Consider the following 23,017-nt stretch of genomic DNA (forward strand, 5'->3'; position numbering starts at 1 on the left):
ATAGATTTCGGTTCAAATAACAGTGATAAACAAACAGACTCATAGCAACACAGAGAAAGGACAACACGCACTGACGAAATAACAAATAAAAAGAGTGAAAAAGCCTGGTTTCCCATCTGTTGTCGTGTGGCAAAGAGACAATTTCATTGAGTCTCCCAGTGTGTGTGTGTAGACTTGTATTAAGTAGAGACATTAATTTGTTTACACATCCACATTGCAGGGATTTCACTTCCCTTTTTGTGACAGAAACAAGTCTCCATAACACAAATACCACATATTCAGGACAATAACTTTGGTACGGATGGCCAACAGTGAGTCAGCGGCTGAACAAAATGCAATACGGGGGTCGTTGGAAGGCATGGAAATAGGACTTTGCATTTCTATACAGATAAACATGTTTTCTCAGGCTCTGCTGGAGCTGGCAGAGCTGGAACTAATGACACTCCCAATCACAGTGATAGGCATCAGAGACTGACTGCATGCCAAACACACTCTACACACACTTTACTGCAACATGCCAGGACACACCGGGCTAACAATTTGGGATTTCCTCAGAAAGACTTCAGCTCTGCATGCAATCTATAAATCAGGACTCTATACAGACGTTATGTGACCGGTCAGTGACAATCACACTGGAAACATAATGTCCTGGTTTAGAGTAGATTTCCGGTTTTTTTGTCCCTCTCTCAGAAATTTCACTTAAAATGCAATTTCTGGAGATTAATTACAAAAACACTTTTACTCTGCGACCCTAAGTGATTTCTTTTGATTTAACTAATTGTATCTCATTAGTTAAGTATTTCAGTCAATCTCAGTTTTCCTATTTTTGCCAATTTGTCAATGTTGTGTAAAACTATTTAAAGACGCCTCATAAATAGTGATTCTTCTATATCTGATGGATGACAACTGCTTAGTGCAGAACTCTGAATCCAATCAGCTTTTGTGGGCCTGATTTTCACATTGACAAGGTTTAGTCAGAAGCCATGGGCGACACAGTGGGGAAGATTCCTGAGGCTTCTGACAGGAATTTGAAAAAAGACCAAGTGTTGACACAGGACTTTATAAAGCACGGGCCAGAAACCACACAGACTGGTAAATCAATGCTTTTTCCATTTCAACGTGCATCTAAACAAAGTCAGCATTGCAGTCAGTTGTAGAGTGTAAAGAGGCTGGGTTACGATCTCCACCAATCCTCAACTGTTAACTTCTTCATTTGAATCTCTCTTTGGCCTGTTTTTAATCAAATCCCCATTATTAGGCCATTCTGAAATGTCAGTAAAAACTCAAGTCGTGACAGAGAGCCCTGTGCTGTCCAACGCAAGCAGCCCGGAGCGTCGGTGTGTGCAGACGCAGAGACAAGCACGGCAACACAAACCTCCCCGAGGGGACCGCAGCATTTCCAGCTCCGTTTCAGACGGGCAAAACTTGGCCACACACAGACCCAGTTCACATTCCACCGACCCAGAATAATTGTTCCCATAATGACAGAAGTTTATTAGGATCTGTGCAGTCAGTAATGCAGCGCAGGGCCAACAACAACGACAGTGACATTAAACTACCCGAGAGGTTACCCGGCTTCAAAATATGTCTCCCAAATCCTCCAAGGCCCTTCCCCGTGTAACATAACCAGCTCGGCGCTTTTTTCAGAAGACTGGTTTAGACAAGAATAGCTTGTATGTATGTACACTTGCATACGCATGTAGTTTTCGACTACTGGAACTTTCAAATATGCCTTTGTGTTGGGCGGCTGCGATAATAAGCCTCGGATATGATAAGCTGCTTCTGCTGGCCTTGTTTTAAGGATGTTCAGGCTCAGTCTCTTGTCTGTCTGTTCACCTGTCTACTTGTTTATTCATTAGTCTGGGTAAGAAAAAAAAAAAAGAGGAAAAAAGATACAGAAGGTGACTGCGTCCTTCCCGTCTCACACCCTCTGACATCTGATGAGTGTGTGTGGACAGAAGGCTAAGCAGTTTGGGGGACAATAATGGCCGGCAAGCCGATGATCCTGTTGCACGGAAGGGCTGATCGGTGTTGTGTTTTTAAAGGGAGGGGATGATGGGAATGCTCACAATTCAGACTCATCGTTAACCTGACACCGCATCAGTGGACTGGCGGGACAACACCGGGCCAAACGCATTCCACTCTCCTCCACCCATGGCCTTCACTCCGCCGGGGCAAGGCGCTGCAGAGCTTCAGCGTTCCCCCATCGTGATCCATGTGCCACGGCGCGCATTCACCGCGTGTCTCTGGGCTCCGCTTTGTTCTTCTGAGTAAAATCAGCTTTTTTTCTGGGGTTGTCGGTGTAACAAATTGATGGCGCCCACTTAGTGGGTGCAGCCAATTGATCAGGAAGCTGTACCCCCAACAGCTCTGATAAGAGCATGACGGATGTTAAACACAAGGCCCAGGTTCACCATGCGAGGGGTATAAAGAACAGATAGACTTATCATGGAGACAAATTACTGCAACACAGCTCCCTTAAACGCACAGAGGAGATTGTTGTTGTCGACGTCAACTCCCAGACTACTTTTGAACTCTGTTTTGGTAACTATTACACATTACGAACAAGAGGGACTAGAAATGTCACAGACACAAATATTTGGTTTGTTTATGCACCTGACATTTGAGCTCGACTTCATACCAGATTTAGCGTGTGAAACTGATCTTGATTTCCTGAGAGATTCTTTAATTAAGAGCTCAAGCATAAACGGACAAATATAGAGCGAGACATTTATTAAAAAACTAGAATTAGTTTCTTTCTAAATCCCGGGTGTAAAAGGTTACATGCCTTTCAAATGAAACAAGCTCAGTGTGATGAGCGTCTATTTGCAACTGCCGCAATGGAAAACGTATTAGTACGGTTTGCTCGGCTGGCAGTAGGTTTAGTCCATGCAGAGGACCACTGATGTTTGTAATCTTGTGCACTCCTCAAGGACACTCGCTGACACCGTCAGTTTTCTCACTTATCTCTCTTACACACACACCCGTAAACACACGCACACACACAACAAATACAGGTCAAAGTGAAAGGGCATCCAGCATTCCCAACATTCCCAGTGGTGCCTGGCATCCTGTCCTCCATCACTGAGGATTTGCCAGATCTCTTGCAGCACGCGCACGCACGCACGCACGCACGCACGCACGCACGCACGCACGCACGCACGCACGCACGCACACACGCACACACGCACACACGCACACACGCACACACGCACACACGCACACACGCACACACACACACACACACACACACACACACACACACACACACACACAACCACAAATGAAAAGCCAAATAGCAGCCACACCCCGATGCCTCACTCCGATCCTCAATATACCAAGCCAACGTCACCCAGTCTGACCTCTTTCACTTAATACCACTCTCATTCACCAGATAGCTAGTGGAACAACGACAGACAGTAAAAGCGGCGTATTAAATTGTCCTTAATTGCACTTTGTTGGATATTCCTGTATTTACTCAAAGAAAGGATGTTATTAAGAGTGATAGTACCAGAATGAGCTCAACGACTTTAGCCGGGCAAATACTCAATGTTCCCGTTCTATCCAGTGATAATGTTTGTCTTTATAAAATCTCAAAAGCAAACGCTTGTTTGAAAACCACAAAAAAGTCAACAGAGATCAAAATATGGAATCTGGCCTCGTTCTTTGTCCTGTCAACAATTATCTGACTGCAGCTGTAAATTACTTTTCAGACAAAACATTCATGACTCAAAAAGATACTTTCATTTATCATTTCTGCATCTTATCATTGTTCCAAATGAAAATTATGTCATAATTGTCAAAAAGAGATTAGTTTTAGAGATGAAGCATGTGGCGTAAGCCTATCTGAATTAGGGATTATTTTGTTATATATATTTTCATCTTTGAGTATGAATCATTTCAAAGCCAAGCCACATGTCCTCTTTTTTTTTTTTTATCTAAATAATGTTTCTAAATTATATACAGTACAATTAAATCTTTTGTAAAGTGTGAAATTGACAAAAAAGAAAAATACCATTTTACACCTTGTGACTTAAATGCGATAAAAATTCGGAATGGATGTTTTTAAGGATAGAGAAATTGCGACACCTGAATGAAAATTACCAGTACGCAACTAAACGCTTCTTTCATGTGTGAGTGGAGTCTGCATCAGCTCAATCCAGTCAAACGTAAACAGACCGGCAGCAGGAGTCTGACACTGACAGTGAAGCAATTCCTTTATGTTCAACTCTGAAGTATATTTGTCTTTTTCTGGTTTGGCAGGTGAACTCCTCATTAGCATAAGTCCAATATACAGTACTATATATGAAGGTAGGAAAACATTGGACAAGTCAGATTTGCTGAGTGATGTGTTGGTGTGTTCAGGAAAATACATTTGAACAAGAAAGAGGGGGCAAAAAATATTATTCAAAGTTTCAACGAGATGTAAAAGATACTTGGACTACAGATGTTATAGGATCCTTAAAGAGTGAGCACACATGTCTCCTTCTCCAACACACACACGCAAAACAGGAAGCAGGACCGGTGAAGTGTTGATGTGCGATACGCTCCTGCAACTTCTTTCCACTATGTGTGGGCAACTCCATCCAACCCCTGCCGTCTTTATCCATCCCTTATAAATCCTGCAATGATGCCATTCATCGTCCACACCTGTCAGGGGTCACGGCCCCACAATTCCTCCCAGGATTTGCCTTCTCTTTTTTTCCGGACCGGGTGCTTTCATTTCACACCTCCAGTAGTCTGTCACTTTGTCTATCTATACATCCTCGCTATGGTAACACATCTATTACCAGCTATCCGTCTCCGGGCCGAGGTGATGATCTCTTCTGCTCATCTCCGGCCTCTGGACGTGATCATCAGGTACTAAGTTTACACCAGCTGAACACCACGCTTGTGCCTGCTGTCTGACAATAGTGGAACATATGGGAAGTTTATTGAAAGCCTAAATTTAACACCAGCGCTCTGATCCCCCGAGCAAGTGGCTTCATTAAAACCATCAGGGGAATTTAGAGAGGGCTATTTAGTGTGCTAATAGGCTAATGCGCGTGTCTCTGGTGACACATGTGGGCTATAACGGGTGAATGAGGGCTCACATTCAGGGAGCCCCAGAGTATTCTGTGTCCTGAGAGCTGTGGAGGAAATGAACAGGGAAAAAAAAAATTATGTTTCCTAAGACATTAGGGTCTGCTTGGGTCAGCAGATGGGTAAGTGAGTGGAAAAGTCTTGCTCTTTAAATAGCAGATCTGGATTCAACCGACTAATCTTTCCCGGTACTTCATTAAATTCACTGGGGTTATTCCATGATTGCGGTTTTCTATAATGGACAATACAATTTAAGTCTGTATTACCTCAAGTATTGCTTGGAAAACACACAAGCATGACCTAAATACTCTGCTGTTAATTAGCGTACCATTATGCTTTTGACTTTGACCAGTGATCACTTGCTTTTCCCAAACCCATCAAATTAGTAAACCCCCAAATATTTTTGGAAAAAAAAATCTAAATCCCCACATACAGAAAAATGGAAGGAGTCAGGAATTGTGAAAGACTAATGGAGATGATGGTTGGAAGATTCAACATGAGGGAAAAGAGAGGAGGAGAAAAAAAAATAAAGAGGGATCAACTGAGGTCAGCTGATGGTTAACAGCACACCGAGGATCATGTTCTACAGTGGTCTGAGACTTTTACTGTCCACCGTTTATACCCCAGTCTCTGGCGCAGACAATCTAGCAAATGGTCTTAACATCTGTATCTTAACTTGGAGAGGAAAGGAGAACACAGGAGAGGGGATAATTAACTTATTGAGACAAAAAAAGCACAAAACAGCGGCGAGAACAGGCGGCGGGCACGGTGGAAGAAGAGGCGCGTGATTCCACTTCCAGCCTCGTTGACTGGTGTCCAGGTGTGAGCTGAGTCAAGTCATGTGCTGGCAACCTCATCACAGTGTTGTTCTGCTACGGTCCTCCACAGTGAAAACATCTTGACTGAATCAGTGAGAAAAAGGCCGGTGCGCCAATCAAATAACAACCGAATCCCCGTCAATTAGAAGTGACAGTGGTGGTTTTGGTTGAATCCAGCTTACAAAGGATTTTCAGAAACCGACAGGAACCGAGGATGAAGCAGGATTGTGGCCACAGAAATGGGATTAGATTTGAGATCAATTCAACATTACATATTAATAAATGAAAATCTAGCCCAAAACATGAGTTTCTGATTGAATCTGGTCAAAATATGAAGTGTGGGTTTAAAGGCTTGGTGTTTGATTACGTATGTATATTACAGCAGAGAAGAGTGGGTAAAGTTTCTGTTATGGCCTTCAGTCTGCAAGGCCATGTTTTATATTGTATGAGTTATCATGAAGATTGACTTTATGTTAATATACAGATTCCCCCCCCACTTCATTAGTTTTATCATAAAGCTCTGTCGCTCTACATCAGCGCCAAAGAGCTTCAGCAAATTTTTCTTGGCATTAATACTTCATTTTAGGAAGAAATATTGACTAAATGTGGAGGACAACACCAAGTCATTTTATAAATAGATGCATTTTTAGAACTGAATTGGATCCAAGTGTCATAGAAACAAATCAAAATGAGCTTCAATACTAAACCGTCAGTGTACACAACAGTTGCAGATAAAGACTTACCAGCTATTTCAAATGAAATGAATGTATTAATAACATAAATGTATTTATAAAAAATCCTTGTATTTCCTTTTTTCTTTTAAATGTTAAAATACATCCAGTATAGAGTAATCACAACCGATACGTGGTTCAAATGTGGGTAAATTTATCTTCCTCTCCCCATTTCCTGCAAACACATTACAAGTATTGGAAGTTGATGTCATGTCCTGTTTAGAGCCAAGATTCCATTTACTTTGGGATGAGGAGGAGTTAAACGAGACCTTGGTGTGCTGTTCAACAGTGTGTTAATATTTACAATAAAAATGCATAATACAGCAGAATCCATTTTTTATAACATTGTATCCAATTGCTGTTGAGAGGTTTTACCCAAAACCACAAATGTAAACTTTCTGGTGGCACTAAATGAAGTCAGCGGATGTCTGTAGCAAATTTCATGGCAATCCTTCCAACACTTATTGAAAAAAAGTCTGTCTGATCCACACTAACAGGGCTATAAAATGAGGAATTACCAGTGATGGTCCCACTAAAGCGCTTCAACCACAAAATTTACGACTTGACTTTACACTTCTTTGATAATATCAGTACACATAAAGAAGGTCCCTCTCTGCTGCAAACATCCAGAGAAATACTGTAAACGTCTCCTGTTCTTCGTCAATGGACGAGGCACTGTTGTTCATTATGACAGCCAGATGAAGGCTCTGTTCGCCAAAGCGCATGGCCGTGATGCTTTTCTGCCGCTGTGCGAGTGTGTGAGTGCGCTTCCAGGGGCAAAGGTAGCATCATACTGTGCACACATGGGCTACACTTGCAGAAAACACCTAATTGGAGACAGGAGCATCGGTCCACCTTAAATGGGCACACATGGCTGTTTATGTCAGTGCGTGAAAGAAATGTGAACGAAAACAGGATTGTTACTCTCTGAAGACTGTTTTTATTCACTTTGAAGAGGAATCCTTTTTAGCATGTCTGACCCCCCCCCCCCCGTTCCTTCAGTGTTACCGCAATACCACACCACATAGAACAAATGTGACACTCCAGTACAAGAGACTGAAGAGCCCAATACCACACGTACAATCACAACCAGCAGGAGAGAAGGGCACGTCGTTGGTCTCCAATGTAAGATGGAGGACATTTTTCCACGCTTGATGTCAATCATACATGATACCCTAACTATGGGAAAAGCACAATTGTTTAGGGTGAACAGAAAAAAAAAAAGCAATAGATGAGGACTGGAATGAAGAGAGAGCAGACAGACAACAATAGCCTCATTCTGCGGCCCTATGGGGAGAAGAAGAAAATTGGGATCAGGAGGGGATACCACTGATGTTTGCTGGTTCTTTTCTTTGCCTCCTGTGGTTGTTAGTTAATGTCAGCTCAGTGTTTGTGTGCCTGTGCGCTCGGACACTGGGTGCAGTGAGCTGAGCGCCTTCAGGGGTTTGTTGGACTGGACCCAGAATGTATGACTGTGTTTCTCTATCGCATACGCTTACGGTTACATGGTTTTGCATGTATCCTGGCATGTAACGTTGTGTACATAGTCATATACCTGTTTATACTGGCCCCTGTATTGAAACGTATTTGTTTGCGCTCTGTAACCAGGTTAGATGTTCTCCTTGGGCTCTTTTTGTTTTGTGTTATATGGTTCCAAAAACAGTTCGACTAACTCAACACAGCTTCTTGTCCAACTTCAACATCAGCCACAGCTGAGCAGTGTATCGGCCAGGGGCCAGATATTTGTCTGACGGGCAAGGACGAGAGCAGTGTGTGTGTGTGTGTGTGTGTGTGTGTGTCTTTATTTTCCTCTATTACTGGGGACCTACACTTGATTGTACACTAACTCCATCTGTGAGCACAAAAATTTAAAGTTATATTATGGTAATAAATACATTTTTAGGTGAAAACATGTCCATGGTCAGGCTATTGGTAGATTAATGTTGGTGAAAAGATGGGGTTTATGTAACTAGTAGTTCTGACTATGAATTAAATAGTAAATCTGCAAATCAGTTCAGCAAAAGGTGTGTGTGTGTGTGTGTGTGTGTGTGTGTGTGTGTGTGTGTGTGTGTGTGTGTGTGTGTGTGTGTGTGTGTGTGTGTGTGTGTGTGTGTGTGTGTGTGTGTGTGTGTGTGTGTGAATGATGAGTGACATTTGGCAGACCTGTAAACAGTCCCGCTGAGTGACAGACAAACGGACAACTTCAACAGCATAAAAGCCAAGTCATCCGATCCTTTTTTTTTTTTTTTTTTTTTTTTTTTTTGTAAGAGGCCATCTGACCCCCTCAAGCATGCAGATCAAACCTGTTGTGAAACTTTCAACGACGCCGCCCTCAACCCCCCCCCTCCAATTCTGCTGCTTACCCAGTTACTCTCTGCCCCACACTAAGACCACTCGCCCCCTTTCCTCCTCAGTCATACTGTATAAAGAGTTCAAAGGTCTCAAACAGTGGTGCTGCAGAGTCTAGTTTTACATCCTCAAGCCATAATGAATAATGTCTAACATACGCCAGTAATGTACATTTGTGTACATTTCAAATTGAATACTGCTAAAGTACCACTTTGCATTCTTGCAGCACACTGTAAGACAGGGGTTCAAATATGATTAGTCTCACGACGATGTTCATTACGCATGGGTCTTTAAGTCAAAAGCGCACCGACTTAAAAATGTTGCTCTATGATTTATATTTTCACACAATGTTACTTTGCAGATGGGATCGTTTCAATACAATACCAAATACTGTGTCACATGACAGGATGTAGTCAAGAACTTATTTCCTTTGACTTGATTTTTGAATTAAACATCCAAATACCCTATTTAGATCATTTTAAAGCCAGTGGGTTACATCTTTGTCCCTGACCAACGTGTGTTACAATCATGAAAATACAAGAATCAAATGAAAATGTATTTATAGAGCAAAGCAACGGCCTTGCATTTATTTTGATGGAGAGTGCTTATTTTTTTTCTTTGTTTAGGCAGTTTGTGCTTGTGAGTGTACCATTACGGTCTTCACAGCGTTGGCAGGCAAAGCTGACATTTGTTGCTCCTTAAAATAGTCCGCTTGCATGCAGGAAAGAAAAACTGCAAAAAGTTGAGCTGAGATTTGGACATTTATGAGGGCAGAGGTGAAGTGATTGAAATCTTTTATAAATAAATGCGTGCGTCACATATTTATCAAGACGTTGACAGACATTCATATATCATCACTGTGTTTGTGGACTCCTTCACCTCATTACACTTCTGTAAGGCTTCTGGGAGTTGTTTGTTCCCAAAAGGAACAGGAGAAGAGTTTGTGTTTGGGCAGGACGGTGGGGTTTCGGGGATGGAGGTGGGCAGAGGGGAGGCTGCACTTCCTGCTGGACGCACTAAATAGGACTTGTTAGGGTTTGAAGCTTACAGCAGGAGAGCTTACGGGCCTCCACTGTTGCAAAAAGGTCAAGGGGGTTGTGAGGTTAATGGGTAAGGATTATTACTGGACACGGGAAACTGGATAAACGGCGTCAGTGATGCTGGAGGAGGCTGTGGCCAATATCTAACACTGAACCTGAGCCCGAGTTCACTTAATTTCAGTTGTAAGATCCCTGCAGTCTGGGCTGTAATAATACGAGATAGGATCTTAGTTGTGCAGTGTGCGCTTTGCCTCAACACTCTGTCAGCGGCACAGATATTTACAGACATGGCTCTGGTTAAAATGACAGGAGGGACCAATGCACGGCCAAAATAGAATTGAGCTGGCAACAACAGCTGTCTTTGTGTCACCATCCACACCGAGCTAAATATACACGACAATCATTCCAAGACAACACAGACTGACAGGGTTTCCTATTTCTATCCCGCGTCTCACTTTCCACCCCCCTTATCACCCGCACACTTTTATTTTCATGTGACACATAAAGTCGTTTAGCAGCAGAACAAAGAAACTCGGCTGCTTCTGGCTCCTGATGAACGACGTGAACTGTAATGACTTCACTTGGCGATATGAAATCAGGCCTCGAAAGATAACAAGCACAGCTGCTTTGCTCTGTTTTTGCTTTGTCTTGATCCCGTCCAACATGGAGACACACACACACACACACACACACACACGCATGTAAATTCAATGAAAAACCTTACATGCCCCAGCGGAGAGGCCTTCCTTTGAAATGTTAGGTCTACTGTCATGTCTAGAACATGGCCCAGGGGAAAACATGAAAGGCGATCAGTCAGTTTAGAGAAGCCAATATTAATGAAGGTAGTCAAAGTGCAGGGGAGAAACAGAGGAAAGACACAGCATTACTTGCTAAAGGGTGACCCCACTTTACTGAGGTCCTGCTACGATGAGGAGGGGGGGCGGAGACGAGAGAGGCAGTAAAGTGAAGAACAGAAGGGGAGACGCCGCACAGAAGGAGAAAAACGATCTACGGCAAACTCCAGACACGAGGATGTTGTTTGAAAAAAAAAGATAATGTATGGACCAACGGGCTGCGAGTCGGGAGCGGGAGAATGAGCTCAAGTCGGAGAGGAGATGTAAGGGGAATAAAATCGGGGGACGCAGTGAGAAGGAGGGCAGCGGAGGGCTTGAAGGAATGTGAGAGAGGCAGAGAAAGGGGTCAACGCAGGAAGGCTTCCAGCTGCGCCGCCTCCATTCAGATCTTATCTGGGTTGTTTGCTTGGGGTACACACAGGACTTCCACACCCTTTTATCCCCGCCGGTCTCCAGCAGTCACCCCATCTGCCCACTTTTAGCTCACATACAAAAACCACACTGTGCCTCGTCTCCCACTACTTTGTCCACAAGTACAATCAAACAGCCATCCAGGCCCATGCAGAGTGTTCAAGCCTGCGCCGAGCAAAATCCTGGACAGGAAAGATAAACATCTGGGCACTTACGCTCCATTTACCACTGTCTGTCCTCCTGATTGAGGAGAAAACAGAGACTGATAGAGTGACAAAGGAGAGTTTAAAAGTTCAGGCAAGATTAGGCCAAACAAGATCAGTTGAGCAAATTAATTGGTGGACCAGACAGACAATTTCTCACATCTGTCTGATCTAATTAAAGCTTCTGCATCCGCACGCCAGGAGAGATGGTTCTCAGACTTTTGCTTGTTAAAAAGAAAGCTCAATGGCATGTTCTGTTTGCTAAATGTGCCAGATACAACAAACGTCCCAGGGTAAACAATATTTCACGAAATGAGTATTTTCACTTTCACTTTTTGAGTATTTTCTGAAAATAATAGTAGTTAGGCTCTTCGGAGATAGTAGCAGGCAGTTAAAATCCTTGTGCACATCTGCCAGATCAAACACTGCCCAAAATCATTCTTCTGTTTGTTGCACAAGCATCTGATAAAGGAGACATGTTTGGCTGTGATTTAATCCAGAAGTATCCTGCCGCAAAACAGAATGGATAAAGGAAAAGTTTACAGGCGCATGGTCGTCACTCATCAGTGGCATATCACGTCGACATCAAAGCTGTTGCAGACGCTGAATGTGGTTTAGAAACCGAAAACACTGCGAGATTCACCATTTCAGGGCCGTTTTCCTGCAGTTGGTCAGTTTGCAGCGGCGAATGCTCGAATGACTCAGCGTTGTGTGGAAAAGCTTTCAAGGCATGAAACAAAGCCAGATTTTTTTTTTTGTGTGAGAGACAAGCATGCTTCCAATCCTACCTCCCATCTTGACACCCCATGACATACACAATTGTGCTTATTAATCTGATCGGGGGTACTTTTCTCCTGCCCGAGTTAATAATTGTGCTTCTTAGATGACAACATTGTGCATCGAGCCAATTCTTCCAATTATGTCAACTTTAGAGTTTGTGCACTGGTGGTTTGGCTCTGACTCTCAACAACATGTCTTATGATAAACTGCTTGATTTGGGTCAAGTCTCCTTATTGGCCCATAGTCTCTAATAAACAGGTTCCCTATTTAAGGGCCAATTTGGGCTGTTTTTGCTGTGTATACATACTTTTTTTGTTCAATCTTTGGTTTCACCCATATGTCTTGTTATTTATAAAGTGAAAAAAGAGGCTTGATGCAGAGCAGGCAGCTTTTCCTGCCAAACTGTGTTTGCAGAATACTACATTTGCATATTGAGACGAGCTAGAGGAAAATATAAAGTGACAAGAGACACTGAAATGAATTGTGATTTCAGATTTGATCTACACACGTCACAGAATTTAAATTAGTCATTCATTTGTGTAACATTGTAGTTTCTCCGTCACTCCCTCCACCCTTCCCCTCTCTCTCTCTCTCTACCCCCTCCACTCATCCCACTCTTTGTTCCAAATCACACAATCAGAACCACATGGACGTGAGAAAACTCTCCAAGTAAATAAACAAACCCCCCCAAAAAAGGACCTGCTCAGTTCCAAATGTGTATCCCACGGTGCCTTGATTTAACAAGTATTAACAGCAAGTATTAACAGCAAGTAAAACAGCGACGCTGCTATTAAAATGCGTGTGAGTGCATTCGGGTGGATGTTTGAATGACTTCAAGTTTATTTTTCGCTTACGTCTGTCAGTGTTGTGACACATGAAACATAACACTGTCTGTTAACTTATACCTCACACACACACACACACACACACACACACACACACACACACACACACACACACACACACACACACACACACACACACACACACACACACACACACACACACACACACACACACACACACACACACACACACACACACACACACACACACACCAGGAAGACCAGATGTGGAGGGAAAGGTCAGGGAAAGAAATGAGGGGAAACAAAATTTGAATGCAGGGAGACACAAAATGAGAGAATGAGAGGGAAGAGATGGTAGACCTGATAGATTCTCCACATGTTCAATCCAGATATCTCGTGTGTAACCCAACCTGGCTGGACATCTGCGATAGACTCTCCTGGCTCCCAAAATGCACTCAGGACTCATTTTCTTATGATTCGAGAGGAACAGCAAATATGCAGATAAGAAGCCGCTACAGAGGCGGGCAATGGAGATGGGCTGTTGGATGCTATGCAGAACTAGAGGAACACACACGGTCATGCATGACAATTACAACACACACACACACACAAGGTGAGCTAACATGCAGGCCCACACATAGGCTGTACTTACACGCATGCAAACAAGAATGTAGGCACACACCAACATTTGCTCAACATGTAAAAAACAGATGGAACTCTGATAAAAAATTTTTTTTTTTTTTTAAAGTTTCAACATGTGCAGTATATTTCACTATAGTTAGTCTCTCCGTATTCCTCCTCCCCCACCCGCTCCATCTGTGCCTCCATATGGCCCGGGCAGTGTCGGCAGCGACAGCCTTCCTGACCGAAACCAAGTGGTTCAATTTAATGGCGGCAAGTCAGGATGTGTGTGTGTGTGTGTGTGTGTGTGTGTGTGTGTGTGTGTGTGTGTGTGTGTGTGTGTGTGTGTCCACCACCACTGTGCACCAATTAGCACTCGCTCAACACAGATTATCACAGAGTCGCGGCACAGCTAGGCCGCGGACCTGCTGGCACAAAAAGAGAAACATACAAAGGTGGAGTTGCAACACATTGCTGGATGTTCATGCTGCACCACTGTGCAAGCGTTGCCAAGCGGCGGTCCAATCAACTTCGACGGGGTAATGTTAGAGGGCATTGGTATGGTTCTGCTCGGGAATAAAACTGGAAAATGCCTAAACTGGGTCAACAGCCCAGGCCGTTTCACACACAAATCAACTTGATGGTTTAATTGGAGACACTGTGGTTCGATGTCAAGCCGTGGATGTGTTCCATCTGGTTGTAAACATGAGTGCAGAACAACCTCATACGTCTTGGTTGGTTAACTTTTACCACCAAAAGTTTCTTTTTTTTTTTTTTTATGTGTCCATTTAGGCATATATAGGAATTCCACAGTGATGGTTTTTTTTTTGCTTAAATCTTAGAATAAATAAATTTTTCAGAGTCCATAAGTCATCTACATTTCTATTTCAGTAAATTACAGCAGGATAAAATAGAATTTAACAAAGTACAGAAAAACGGGCTTGTTGCAGACACACCTGTGGGACTACCGACTTACCCCGTGAAAGCCCACCTGCATATCTTCATTGTATGTTTACAGTATGCGCGATAACCATCACCCTTCCTCCACACTCACTCCTGGCTGAACTTTAGGTTAATGTATACAATCAGCAAACAGACTGACCCAAACTGGATGTGCTGCAGCCTCACACCATCCAGACCCCAGACCCTGCCCTGCATATACACCCCTGGAAATATAAATACAGACAAGAATGGAGAGAGAGCTAAAACTGCATGAAGAGAGCCCACAAGAAAAAAAAAACAACAATTAAATAGTACAGGGACTAAAATGAAAGATGCCAATAAAGAGGTCAAATGGAGAGAGAAAGCAGGCCCGACACATGTAAATATGCCCCTCCCTCAAAGCGGTGGTGTTAAGTTGTTGATAGGCATCCTGCACTATGGTCCAACATGGCCTTGCCTCCCTGCGAGGACAGAATAACACGCACCAGTGATGCTGAGGGCTTGTTCAAAGGTTTCGGGCTCAGTTTTATGAGCTCGGCTCTCATTAAAGAGGTGCTGGGAGAGTGGCGAGTCTGTCCAGGAGCTTTTACAATAAGCAGGGGCACGTTCAGGCACAACAATCCCATCTGGATCACCTATGCTCTGCTTCACACTTCCAGCAGCCCCCATGGCTCCCGGTCAGGGAGAGGGGGACATACCCAGATTGTTGCCCCTGCGTCTGGGGCCGATGGAAGATAAACAATAACCTCTGCACCAACTCGGCCTCCCTGTTTGTCTGGGTTCGGCTCCAGCGATGCAATCTGTCCAATAAATCCAGGTGTGTTTGCGTGCAGCTGGATTCGGCCTCGCCACATTCCTGACGGATTAACTGACCCATAAATGCCGACACTGGAAACTTGTTTCTATGAATCTCTATCCGTTGTGGACATCTTAACAGATGATGGGATTACAATGAAAGCCTCTTTAAATGCCTCGCAGGTCTGGTGCAGCGTTGAAGTGATAACGTTATTTTTTTTACTCCTCAAAACACATACATTCACAATATTTAGCTCCCAGATCCTCGCGGCGTTGTCAAATCAGATCCATTATTAAAGCGGTTCAGTCACACAGAGCAGCACAGAGAGGGATTGTTAGACCTCGTGATGCCGTCAGCAGCAAGAGGCCACATGGTGGTGTTAAAGAGTTTCTCTGCCCCCACCGTTAAAAGGCTATTCTCCTCATCACCTGCCACTTGTGGTAATTAAACAAAACATCATAATAGTTTCCACATTTGTCGCTGCTCTGCCCTCTTTTGCAGCTCCGCCTCCTCAAAGCTGTGTCGGCTCATCCTGCAAATACGACATCTGAGAGAAAATGTTTTTAAAATACAGTGATGCTGACTGACTGACATATTTAAGACAAAAAACCTTTACTATAGCGTTATCTCCACTTTATTCTCAAGCTGGATATCATTTCCGTTTTGGATTATCACAACTGCTTTGTAAAAGGCAAGATATTCGGCCACCCGATCATAAGGTGAATAAAGCGGTATAGAGGATGGGCCTATGACTACACAAATGAATACTAGGCAGAAGACACAACTGCAACAAATACATTTCAAGCACCATACTCTGCTTTAATAGCTGCAGGATCACTGTGGATGATTCGGTGGTGACGCTATTAGATCAATGCAAGACTGAAGATTTATGTCCCTCAGGTTTGACTCACCACTTGATGCTTTTGATGCACACTGAGCTGCTGAAAACAATTGGCGTTTTCAATTCACGTGCAACTGCGAAGCATGTTCCTGTTAAATCAAGTGTAAACTCGATGCCACGTGACTTTAAATTGATAAACTTCTGATTTCAGAACAGCCCAGTTCAGGAGATGTTGAAATTAATATTGTTACAAAATTAATTCTAATGGTTAAAATACGCCTTCCTAATATTTATCTGATTTATTAATAATATAAACCTCAACCAGGACAGTGACTTTTGCCATTGGATCCCAAATGACCCCGTCTTGGTAAAGTGGTAAAGAATGGACGCGTCCAATGTGCAATATCGCTCAAAATGTGGACGTGCTTCAGATTTATGTCCACCGATGGTAATAAAACACACTCATCCCCTCTCGGTTTCTGCTGCAGAAGGAAATAACCCTTGTGTTTTGGTTCATGCCAGCAGAGATGTGCTGCACGTGAGAAAACTGTGCCTGAGTACTTCCTCTGCTCTCAGACTGACCTGAGACGAGACAATGATATAAATATAAACATGCGGTTTCTCAATAGCTGGCTGCTTCTCCCACTGTTTCTGCTGCGAGCCAAAAGGTGATGACCTACAATCTCATGCTAAAACATAAACACATGGATCCTTTGGAATATCTGCTCCACGTGAATTCCTGCTTTTAACGACCGCAGCCAAATTGTGACAACTAAGACGATATTAAGTCAACTGGTTATTGCAGCCAACTTTATTCTATTATTGAGACAGTTCCTTGTAGCAGTTGCATGTGTCCCTCACGCCTTGGGGCGTCGGTTCCCACCCCCTTTGCTCCTCTGCGCACTCCTCAAGTCATTGTGGATTTCCCCGTCTTGCCGAATGGCCGACCTGCGTCCAGCTGTTTATTTTCCAACAGGAAGAATATTGGCTGTGCTGTTAAACATTGTGGTTTTACAAAGCTAACTTTAATAAAAAATAAAGGTGATGAGAGACAGGGAGGGGAGGGATGTGGATGTGCGCGTGTGTGTGTGTGTGCGTGCGTGCGTGTGTGTGGGAGGGTGTTATTAGCTATATTAGCAGCAAGCGTGAGGGTGAGTGGGAACTGAACATGCTGAAAGCCCGGCCACATCAATTAGTTGTGTCGTCCATCTTATCTGAGCATAATTGCAGAATTTTGGGAGTTTCAGACTGAAGTAACTAAAGTCTTTAATCATTCGGATCAATACAGTAATGATAAACTCAGGGCAGCTCTGAGGACCCTGTGTTTTGTTTTTCAAGATGGCTGCCCATAATAGTAATGGTTAACAGAGTGTTTAATTGTTGTTTTAACAGCATGTACGAGTCATTTTACTATTTCAACAAATCTTACGTGCTGCAGTGTTGTCCATGCATATCAACTTGTGTGGTTCTTCTTAGTGAAAAGGGGCAATAAGATGTAACTGTAAATCGGTATAAATACTTGTAAGAAGCAGTGTTTCGCTTCAAACGTCAAAAGACACTAATGTGTGTTCTGTATTCACCACAGATCAGGACTGTATTGCTAAATCCAACCTATGAATTCAAATCTATAACCTTTTCCCTCAATCAGCCTGTGACTTCAGCAGATCGGCTTCCAAGTAAGAATGAGTCACCAAGAGTCACTCATATTTATTACTCTCTTACGGGACGGGGGAACTACAATTGTACGATGAGTATAACCTGGAAATGCAAAGCTCGCATAGCTGAGCATTTGAGCTGCTGCAAGTACGGCTGTGTCTGCGATAATGTGGCTGTGAGGAAGGAGCGTACCAGGATACCAGGATACTGGGATACCAGGATACTGGGATGCCACCATCCTGACAAGGTATCAACATGTTTTGAAGTGAACTGGAAAAACATGGTTCAAAAGATCTTCAGGAAACATTGTTTTCTCGAGCCAATGTGAGTCGATGTCAGACTTTCTAAAGAATATTCCTGTTATGCTGTGGCTTATTTCAATTATTTATTTTTTTACATCTCATTACATTTACATGCAGTTGTGGAACTATGTTCTTTGTCAAAAAGGAAAAGTGAGCCTTTAATCTTTCCTCCATTCATTTCTATCACGTGAAACACAAACTGATTCTGATTTATATTATTGAGACAATGCAGACTGATCTTGTTTTTTAGTAAACGAGATAGTTAAGAGATTAAGAGAAGATTCTTTTTTATATGATGTGATAAGAGTTGGGTTATACTAATTAATATAACTTAAATACTGTCTGTGTTCTGTATGTTGAAATATCACATTTCTTCAATGGAATTTAGACATGTTTTCTAGATTTGTCTTAGTTAAGTCAAACAGTGGGATTGTTGAACTGTAACATATTTGAAGACCAGTTACCCACGTTTACGTTTACATTTACATCTACAGCTGTTATGTAATTTATATGTCTGTTTTGTAACAGACGTATAAATTATGAAACGTACATACTGTCAAGTGCAGTAGCTGACAAAACACAGATCTGCAAATAAATGTGGGCTCCACTAAAAGTTGAATTTGTCTGGTTCTGACTTATATCTTCATCCAGAAGAGACGGTTTCATACCACAGAAAACATCTGACAGACCAACACTGGAAAACCTCAAAGCACGACCGTGCATGCACAGACACTTGACTCCGTACAGCAGCGGGACAGAAATCATTTAGAATTTTCAAAAAGTGTATATTTTACTCCCCACTCGTTCCCCTCCAGCATAAAGAAATAAAACACCTGGATTTTACTGCCACAGGATACTCTCCTCATAACGGACTTCATACAACCGTGAATTTAAAGTAATGCAGTCAGGCAGCGGCAGCGGCACTAAAACATGTGCCTGCAGACATCAAAACAAACATGTGCACACAAAACACACGCACGCACGCACGCACGCACGCACACAGTGCTGAGGTCCGGCCCTTTTAATGTAGCTGCAGCCCATAGTGGAACAAATCTTAAACAAGACCACTTATGAAAACAAATTTCCTGAGTTTATTGCTTTAAAATGGCCGTTAATGGATCTTATATGCCTTATGTATTGTTCCTTTGGCGATAGATGGTATAGGTAGCTACAAGCTTCCTGTCAGATTTATTATACCTTTAAAAACAAAAAGCAGCCCTGGGGGTACTTCGGCTCCATTGTGGGTCTCCATCTTCCAAAAGGCGGCTGGCTTTCCCCCTCAACTCTCCCAGGTGGGAGAGCAGGATGCTGGGCAGCGACAGCACGCAGCGTCCCTTCTGCCTCCGAGGTGAGACGCTAATCCTCCGACAAGCTGGGAGCACACGTGGGCTTTTTCCGGGTTTGACATGAGGGGTAATAAAATATCTGCTGGATTAGAAGACTACAAGGCTTCAGAGAAGAAATACTTCAATCTCTTATTTCTGTGTTCTGTAGTTGAGCTGGTACGTCGATTTTCCAAATGCATGAAGAATTCCAGCTGTGCAGCATGCCGTCTTAATTATACGACACGTAAAACACATCAATATAGGAGGCCTGCGTATCAATGAGCTCTTATCTGATGGAAATTGATCCGACTACACAGACAGAGGTCTGACCTCTTAAATACAGCAGCACCACGGGTTCGGGTTGATTACACAGACATAACATGCTCAAAACGAACAGGATACAATGCACATGAAGACATCATACTATATTTTTCTAATTAATGAACTGAAAACATGTTAATCCTAAATAATTGAACCACAAGAGGAGTTGTTAGCACTCTCAACTCAAGGGGAGATGAAGTCCAGCTGGAAGCTTTTTGAGTGAAATTTGCATGAACTTTCTTCCAAAACTGCATTTGAAGTGATCCGACTCTTAAGTTCTTGCAGGTGTGAGTCTTTCTTTCTGCGTTTGACCTACGATGGACCATCGACCTGCAGGGTTTCACCTGGATTCCCAGCTCGGATCAGGAACACGGTGCTGATCCTGATTTACCAGTTCGTAGGCAGCCTACTGGCCTGCTTGTAATTCGACACCAGCCTCATTGTGCTTTGGCCAATTAATGTCCAGTTTTCTCTTCAAAACTGTTACTTCATCATGCAGCCAAAGATACTTCATCAAGTTCAATGTGAATATCCAACATTGTTGCACCACATATGTGACAGAAAATACAGAAAACTGCGACTGTATGTGGAAAACAGTGCAAACAAACAACTTCTGCAAGCCTCTGTAACGCTGCGTCATTAACTATGCAAATCTCCAAAGATCGCCATTTGTTGATTTTTTTTTTTTTGCATCATGTTTTCAAAGTTCAAAAGGTCACACCACCGAAGACCACAAAAATCCTCAGGTTGGCCAAAAAGCAAACACTACTATTACCGCTTTGAACGCGCGGTCCTGCGGCGACTGCTGACTCACTAATATTAATGGGTGTTTCTGGCTGGCAGTTTCTTTTAGCCCCCCTGCCGAAGTGTGGGCAGACTTTGTGCCCCTCAGCCAGTGTGAGACCCATTAAACAGCCTTTAAATGCAAATTGTAAAGATGACAATACACTCTCCCCTGCATGGGACACATGCTGCCCCCACATGAATCTAATTAGCCGAGGCACCACAGAGGTGTTGTGCTCATGTGTAAGTAATGAACGCCGGTGAACATGAATGTCCCGTGTGCGAGAGCATATGTTGTGTGCGGCCCGTATGTTGAGGGAACAGACCGGTGTTAATTGCAAACACTTGAAGCTTGTAAGCAGAGTTGGACCCGGTGACAGTTTGTCCAGAGCTTAACGACAGTCCGAGTGAGAACTTGGGGCATAAAAGTGTCACAATGCTGCATCCACTGACGGGACGAGAGAGAGAGGAAACTCGCAGTGACATGCCTGAAAATATTGTATTGCACCTCAAAGAAGCAGAAGTATCACTCTGGCATACTCAACATGATGGTTTTTCAGTGCTGCTGCGCAGGTGCTGCCCCCTCTTGGGCCCTTGTACAAGTGCATGTTGAAAGGTGAGTGCTCTGATGCGGAGAGCATAGCTTTAATGGCACAAATGCCACTCGTGCCGTGTGGTGAGGTATCTCTCACACACATAGAGGCAGAAATACCCTGGCCTGTGATCCTGATGGTAAGAGATTCAAGTTACAGGTGGTGAGAGTTGGTGGTAAAAAAAAAAGGGGGGGGGGGGGGGGGGGGTGTCTCTTCTTACAGTGTCGTGTTGAGAGAGATGCCTCTGTCGGCCCCTCAAAGGCCCTGGGACAAAAAAAAAAAAATCAGACAAGTGCCACACACGCAGCCACTTGCAAACTGTAAACTGATAAATGCAGGTGAACTGCAAAAAAAAGAGAAAGAAAACAGCATGTATATGGACACATTTACAACAGTTACATGCACCGCTTTACATACCCACATGCAAACCCCTGGTAGTTAAAAAAGAGAAAGTTTATTGACTGAAAAGTCTCCATTTCGAAATAAACACATTTTTTGTAGGAATGTTAACAAGTCTGTATTGAGCAATCTAATTGCTGAGAAATGAGAAAACAGTCCTCAGACATTCAACTTGAATCAAACCCGCAATAAACAACAACAACAAAAAAAGGCCTTTTGTTTCACTCAAAGCGCCACACCACATCTACAGACAAGAAACTGCAAAGAAGGACTTTAAATAGACTTTCTGAACTGTTGCGAAAGGACTGCATGGCAGCGCCAAAACCACTCGATTATACAGCAGTTCGGTGAAATTGACGGGAAAATTGGACGCAACATTTGACACGAAAATGTCATCTGATGGGGGCGATTACATGAAAATTCAGAGAAGAAGTACACTGCATGTGACTTCTGATCAGCTTGTAATCAATTATCAATCATTTCTAATGAGTCTTACTCATGGGAATATGCCGACTCGTGAAGGTGGGTCTGCATCCAAAAAGTAACCAAGTTCACAGACTCAGCGGCCATATTTTCACTGCAGACCTCAGACTGGAGAACAGAATGTGTTGAAAGTGGGCCAGAAATTCCACTTGTGAACACTTTCACCTGTTCTTGTTGTGAGAGGCTCCTCGCACCCAGACTCCGAGATGAAAGAGAAAAGGAGAAATTCCCTCAAGTCCGCAGATAAGCATCGTAGGAATTAAACGTCTGCATACAGCTTTCATTACGCCAATATAGCAAAAGACATGAGCCCAAGGAGAAATGATGGCCAGATTCCACTTTTTTTTTTTTTTTGTTTGTTACAGAAACAGGAATGTCATGAATGCAAGCTTTAGTAAAACACATCCTGGGGGGGGGGTCTAGAAACAACTTTCCTTTTTAATAGGTGGGCTGTCACAGCTCTTTTAACTGTTAAATACACAGCTGATCTGCAGCTCAGTCCAAAAGAAGCCCATGCCTGAACAGAACACATGAATACCCATTTTTCTTTCATTCTCCCAGCTGAATATGGGAATCTACGTGTAACACGATGTGCGTCACACAATGTTCTCCATCCCAGGAGCTCTTGCGACGCCTGTAACCAACACCACCAGCCAAACGTGGCCAGCCTTGGCACACGGCTGCTCCATCTATTAAAGTGAGCATCAACCACTCTTGACACGGGGCCGCAGGGCTGCAGGGCTGGATGTCCCACACCCCGCTGGCCTGCTGAGGGCCATGCCCTGCTGTCACACTTACAGAGACCTTCCACACAAAGAAGGAAACAAGGTCACGCAAGCAGACGGACAGTTGTTTGTGGACTGCCTGAAATATGAAGAGGC

The 23,017-nt window shown here is 43.3% G+C and overlaps 1 protein-coding gene across 7 annotated transcripts in view; it reads right to left on the reverse strand.

Moving 5' to 3' along the window:
* The window catches only part of LOC308134834 (uncharacterized protein), a 116,129-nt gene that overhangs the window by 92,031 nt on the left and 1,081 nt on the right, over positions 1-23,017 (reverse strand). The window lies entirely within an intron of this gene.

The sequence above is a fragment of the Blennius ocellaris genome (assembly GCF_963422515.1).
Source record: "Blennius ocellaris genome assembly, chromosome: 9".
NCBI lineage: Eukaryota > Metazoa > Chordata > Actinopteri > Blenniiformes > Blenniidae > Blennius > Blennius ocellaris.